Source organism: Uranotaenia lowii, chromosome 2 (assembly GCF_029784155.1).
Source record: "Uranotaenia lowii strain MFRU-FL chromosome 2, ASM2978415v1, whole genome shotgun sequence".
In the NCBI taxonomy this organism is placed as follows: domain Eukaryota; kingdom Metazoa; phylum Arthropoda; class Insecta; order Diptera; family Culicidae; genus Uranotaenia; species Uranotaenia lowii.
Genome location: NC_073692.1, coordinates 194,805,489 through 194,812,667, shown reverse-complemented (window position 1 = coordinate 194,812,667; position 7,179 = coordinate 194,805,489).

Genomic DNA, 7,179 nt, shown 5'->3' with positions numbered 1-7,179 from the left:
GATTTGTTTTTTTATCAGTCATTCTATTCTGTCAACAATGCTATTATCGTCTGATTCAATGAATATCGGTAAAAACAAATCCAGTAATTTCATGGAGATGTTCATTTCTCATATTAGCATTTCAGATTATCGATCAGTGTCATCGATTGGAATGCTGAATTAAAATTAGAAATCAACGGCCTTTGCAATGCATACACATGGGACGCAGCGGAAACTTGCAGATGAAGAATTTCTAGGACTGAAGTAGCCGGAGAAAGGTAGTCTGCCATAATGCCATTTATTGAGCTAAAGTTTTAAGGCGAACATCGAGGGATATTACACACATCGAGAGAAGATGTAATGGCTTTCGCATTCCGTTTTAGCGGTTATGCTAAGTTTTGATGCTCGCGTTGTTTGATTGCCAACGTAATTATATAACATTCAAAATTTTCAGGATCGCTCTGAGTGCTTCAAAATAAACTCAAGAGTAGTGAAAGTCGTTTTCAATAATCAACTTTCAACGCAGAAATAACGCGAAAAATCATGGTGGCTTCATACGGTGAAGTGCAAAAATCGTGGCTCCATAGAGTAATTGAAGCTGTCAGAGAAGGCTCCATTTTACCATTTGTGTTCTCGTAATCAGCCACTGGATGCGTTAAACAATTCAACAATAACTATCTCATGTGAATCTTAAGAAGTTGGAATATAAGCTGTTACATTCATAGTCGAGACTCAAGAGAGCGTCATTATTTGTGATTTTCTTTATAAAAAATCCATGTTTCCTGTTGTAGAACATTCATCCACATGATCCGTCTCCATTATTCCCAAGATTAACACGGATGGGTACAATGATGGGATTGCATGGATATTCAGACTGCAATATCAAACAGAATCTGAAAGAAAATTAACTAATAAAACCACAAAACATTTATCCATTAAAAAAATCCAACTTTTCCAAAGCTCTTAAAAACAAAAAGATTTGTGTTGGTTAAATCATGGATAGATGAAAAAAGTTTTAACAATTTTACCTTTTTTTCAAGTCCAGTAATGCAAATTGTCTCTCCATTCTTGCAAATTGGCTTTTTTCACAACTATCTTATTCAATATGGTTTCTGTGATAAATTGTATTTTCTTTGTTTTAATATTTTTTTTTAGCCAACTTTTTACTTAATATTTCTACGTTTATTAAAAATTTTAATCACGCGGAGGCGCGCATGGTGTGTATCCTTTTTTTTTGGGAGTGAAGTATATTGGTTAGTATTATATTTGATAACACTGCAGCTAGTCGGCGTTTTTTGGAGAAGCACGTCATGGTCAAGTTCGAAAACGTGCCATCGATCAATGGTATTTCATGAACCATAACTTTGTTGCAGAGACCAGCCGGAGATCTCAGGTCTCAGCTCGGAAATCCGGAGGTCCAGTTTTCAAAGAAAATAAGAAAATCGATTCAATGATGCTGCTTATCGGAAGCGTTAATCGCTTGAAGCCAATTTATACTTCCCGTGAAAATGAATATGTGAAATTCCATTTTGTCAATAACTCACCAACGTTACTAAACTAGGTATTTATTCTAACATGATGGTATCGACGGAGAATGGTTGAAAGATGAAAATTAACTGATCTTGTTCTATGAAACTTCCTAGAATGGATGTTATGAGAATTTCATCCTATTAGATAATTCATAAAAAAATATAGTAAGAATCGAACTCACTGCATCTCAGCATGCCGGTCCGATATCTTACCTAGTGCACTATCTGAGTCGGTTAGCAAACGAAAGATTATTGTTATAGCATTCCCAGCAAACATTTTTGTAGGTATATTTCTCAACAACTTTGATATACGTTTCATATACATTATAGAATAATCGTATGAAACTCGAAAAAACAGCATTTACCTACCAAAGTGGAGGCAATATATGTACATACAAATTTTCAACTTCTGGCTAAAGCGATAAGATTATACGATTTCGACACCATATTCATACATACTGAAAGAATGCAAGAGATCACAAGTTTTTTCCTCTCCGCGCATACAAGCCGTTGCCAGCGACAATATTTGCTGCCACTGTCATTGGGCAATTCTTGCAAATATACTATCTGATTTTGAGCATTCTGGTTGCACTGCTGGTCGCAAAGAGAACAACAAAACTGTTCTCTCTTTTGACCCACGTGGCAGAAAAAAAAGAACGATATCGTCTTCAAAATCTGCAAACATGGCAGACTTTTTATCATATACGATTTAAAGCATTTAATCCGACTTCGGGTAACGATTTTTACGACCTTTTACTTGCGTTAGTTGGAATTACGATTCACAGTAACGTTTTTAATGATTTGAGTTAACATTTTTAATGCGATTCTATGTTTGCTGGGTTTTTGCCATCGCCGATTTCCAAAAAAACGCACTACATTGATCGTCTGCCGTTTGGCCGATGTTTTTTTTCATCCTCTTTTTTCTTTGATGGGAAAGAAATGAGAATGAGAGGGAAATAGGATGAGAATGGGAAACTATAAACTGTTTTCTATTGTCGGCCGGTTTACATCAGTGATTGAAATCCTCACCAATTTTCTCATCAGAGGCTCTCAAAATACACGCTTTGAGGCATCGCATAGCAATACAGGAGACGATACATATACATTCATTCAAACCTCCCCCCATGAGGAGGATCTGCTCTGAGAGACACTATTCGTTTGCTGCCCCGAACGAACTCTCTCAACGTTCGGTTGCTACATGATGCATGAAGAAGACGAGGCACACATACTCATTTACGTTATTGAATTTGATGGACTCAAGCCGATAGCTGTCGTTGAGGAGAACATCTTCAACCTCGCCGCAAAGGTTGAGGCAACAACGACAACAACCAAACTTATTGCATTGCATAGGCCCGCAACGTATGGAGCAAGGAGGGGGGAGGAAAAAGAAACGAAAAAACTAGCTGCCTGCGTGCGGTTGCTGTGCAATAATAGCAATAGCAGAAAAACCTCGGGTATTCGATCCAGGCACAAACGAGGAGACTCGGGTTTGCTGTGCCTTTTGAATTCGGTTCCCTCAAGAATGTAACAGGAGATGAGTGAGAGCCATTCGTTTGGTTTTTTGGATTCGCTGCCTCGAATGTATATTGCTTCATGAAGGCGGGCCATGTTGAGAGCGTATACATCATCGGTTTTGTCGTTTTAACTGCCTCAAAGCAACCTTTGCTTCCGAGTAAAGCGTTGAGCGAGAGAAGGTTGATCAATTCATTCTCATCCAAATACAACCACTGGTTTACATACACACGCACAGTTCATCTTGGCTAGTGGTTTTTGGCCGTCGGTTGGAAACAACGAATTTTTTTTTCTAAGGCTGATGTCATGCTGAAGCAACTAGCAACGCGACCTACAACGCAACGTTCACACGACTAACCAGCTCTCATTTGATCTCCATGGAAATCGCGCAGACCTGTCATACTGGTTGCTTTGAGTAGCGCGACCAATCTGATGCCAATGTGTTTAGTAGCGCGACTAGTAGGAAATCCAATAGGAACATTGTTTTTTCTCGATTTGAAGCAGTGATTCCGGGTTTTACGCACAATAGTACGAAGATCTGTCCGAACTTGTGATAATAAACAAAAAACTATCTTAATCGGCGAGAAAATTTCCATGAATTCTTAGTTCCGGCAAAAAAACAAGGAATTTTGTCGGTTCAAATTTCGGCATTCTTGCAATGCGGGTCGTGATTTGATGAGTTTTTGATGGCTCCGGAAAGAAAGGAGACGATTCAAAGCATTATCAGATGTAGAGAAGTGATGATTTGTAGGGAATTTCATAGTGACAGGTCGCGCCAGCATGACATACCAATGCAATGCAACGCAATCTTATTGGAACGTTGCGTTGCGTTGCGTTGCTAGTTGTTTCAGCATGACATCAGCCTAATGCTGATATACATACCAACACAGCTTTCACTTAATTCAACAATATCCGTGCTGGATGATTGTTGCCATCCTGCTTTGTCTTGTTTATGAGATATGTTTAATTTAGTTTCTTTTAAACATATGCAATGCGATTGCGCTGGGAGGACAAAGCCAGTTATTAGAAAGCTGGTAAATGCCGGTCCGTCATACAGTTTCATACCGATAATTCCACCTCCAAGGAAGTTCATTATTGGAGTAGAGTCTGATTTGTGCGTGTATATTAGACTGAGTCGATTTGGGGGCAGAATTTTTAAGTAACGTTTACATGCGTAAATTTGAACTTTTAGGTTTGTATGGAAAAATTGAATATTTTGTACTGAAAAATCAACATCATTTTTGTTTCGTCTGTGGAACAAAGCCAGCTGATGGATTTTATGCCAATTTATAAAATTCCTGAAGGAAATTTTCCGCTGAACAACCTTGTCGAAGACCGTAACTTCGTATCTTATTAGGAAAAAAAGTTATTAGTTGTTTAATATGGGTATGTTTTTTTTTTGCACTGATAAACAATAAATTCAATAGACATCCCTGCAGGGTGCCTAGCGAGGTATTGCGTGACTATTTTCCATACAACATTTGGCGAGACTCAAGCAGTGATGTCAATTGAATTTATTGTTAATCAATTCGAAAAGACATACCCCTGTTAAACAGCTAATAACTTTCTTTCTTATAAGATACGAAGTTACGGTCTTCGACAAGGTTGTTCAGCGGAAAATTTCCTTCAAGAATTTTATAAATTGGCACAAAATCCATCAGCTGGCTTGGTGCCACAGACGAAACAAAAATGATGTTGATTTTTCAGTACAAAATATTCAATTATCCCATACAAACCTAAAAATCCAAATTTACTCATGTAAACGTTATTTAGAAATTCTGCAAAAAATCATGTATGAGTTTTGGACCAAGACGAAGCTTTTAAGACCCCAGGGTTTGAGAAATTCAAAAATGACCCCAAACCGACTCAGTCTAGTGTATATATATATACTTCTGTTGTTTGATTAATAATGCGATTTCTGGTCATTTGAAGAATAGTGGATGATTTAAAATCTGACAGTGTTGCTAGATTTATTTTACAAAAAGGCTGCTTTGTTTCCAACGTTATTACTTTTGCAGTCTCTTCTCATATCTCTCTGCAGTCTTCAGCAAAATTATTGCCAGAAAAATTTCTAAATCAAAATCTGGATAACTTTAACTTGCTGTCAAGCATTTATTTAAAAAAGGATGACTATAGATTTTCTGCAATCCTGCAGTTTGAAAGATTTTAAGATTTGAAACATAATAGCGAGCACATAAGAGTTATCCCGAAGTTATAACGCTTATTATCGCTTTAGACTTTTTGGTATGCTTCATATATTTTTGCATCACATGAGATTTTTTTTTGGTTTTTCTAAACAAAACCAAAAGATGTCATTCTCTGAATAAATTTCCGAGAGTTTTTCGTACAAAACTTCAAATCCAAACCAGGGTTAATTAATTAAAATTAGTTAATTAAAAAATCTGCAAGTGGATTAACCAAGTGATTGAAATCAAGAGAGAATTCTTTGCATTTGGAGTGGTAATGATCAAAATTCCACAACTGCTTCACAAATTGCAACAAGTTGCACATTTTCACTCTCTCTGAGCACTGGTTTCTTTCATTTGAACTCAAACCTTCTAATTTTTTCTAAACAATTGCCACAAATTACCACAAATTCAATCATTGGTTGCACAATTTGTGTGATCATTGACGAATGTTCTCCCTTCATTTCAGTTCCCCTGGATTAACACTTTCATGCTAATGAGAGTTGCTGAATTGGGTAAATCTGATGCTATAAATTTGTACTGATAAATATCTTAAAAACAGAATGCGATTTCTGAGATGACAATGGACAAAATGATGATGATGGTTAAATATACTTTAGATTTATAATCTTCATTTTTATCCTATGTTTCAAAAAATTATGTTTTACCCCAATGAATCAAATAATATTGGGAGAAGATACAGCCAGGGAAAATGAATTCACATTAGAAGGAGGTTTAATTTAGTAGAGGATAAACAGCTAACATACTTCTTCATTCTACAAAACCAACACTGCCAACAGCACGCTATATGTGTAGTCGCATCATCACGCAGCGGTTATCTTATTGTAGCGGATAAAAAGTCAACTTTACCGATAATGCGGGCATAATAAGCTCCCAATGTGGCTTAAGAACCGCGATTGATTATAATCCACCATTAATTTGATGCGTCGGAATTGAAAACTTAACCGAAGCGACCCCGATTTTGATAGAATTTCGGAAATTACCATCTCCTTTTTTTCCTCCGGAGCAAAAACGATATTCACGTTTTATCCACGGCCAAATCGGAAGCCTATACAACCCAAACAGGAGCGGGAAAAAAAATCCATCACAAGGAAGGTACGGTAATTTTCCACCCAACTACCCACACTCTCATTTCCGTAATTTGATATTAATTTTTCATTGCGCGCCGCTATTAAAATCACTCGCATGAAAAACAATGTGATGATGGTTGAGTGAATGAGAGGGAAACATGCTGATAGGTCCCGTTAATGGCAGGATTAAAAAAATGAGAAATTTTTGGTCACAAACGACGACGAGTTGACCTCGGAGCCTGATTTTTTTTCATTTATTTTTAATCCAAAGCGAATGAAGTTGATAAAAAAACGCGAGCTCGGTAATGATGATATGGAAAATCTGAAAAATTAATTTCCTATTTAGCTGAATTAATAATGAAATTAATTATGGCTCATATAACCCGCTTTACGGTAGCAGTTTTTAATGTCTGTTTTGGTCAGGCTGCATTAATTATTGACGACGATGTTTTGATTTTTTTGCGGTTTGTAAGCCATAAACGGAATGAGATTTCAATATTTGAATCAATGATTGACACATAAGAACATAAATTGCATCGAAATACATATATGTTTTGATTTTAAATGCTTTATCTATTTCTGCATATATTTTCGTTGAATCTTAGTCCATGTTAGTAGTAGATCAATGCTAGGACCTATTGTATTCTCAGATAATTGGAAACACTTGTTATATTTTGGCTCAACATTTGAATATTTTTGCAAAGGATTATGTCTAGTTTTTTAGATCATTGCGTAAAACATTATTAATAAACTTTCGTTAAACAAAAAAAATATAACACACATGGTTCATATCAATGTGTGCTTTTGAATGATTCAATATTTTACAGTTTCAAGCTCTAGGTTTTACTTAATATTCTTGTTTTAATTATATTTTTCTCAGCA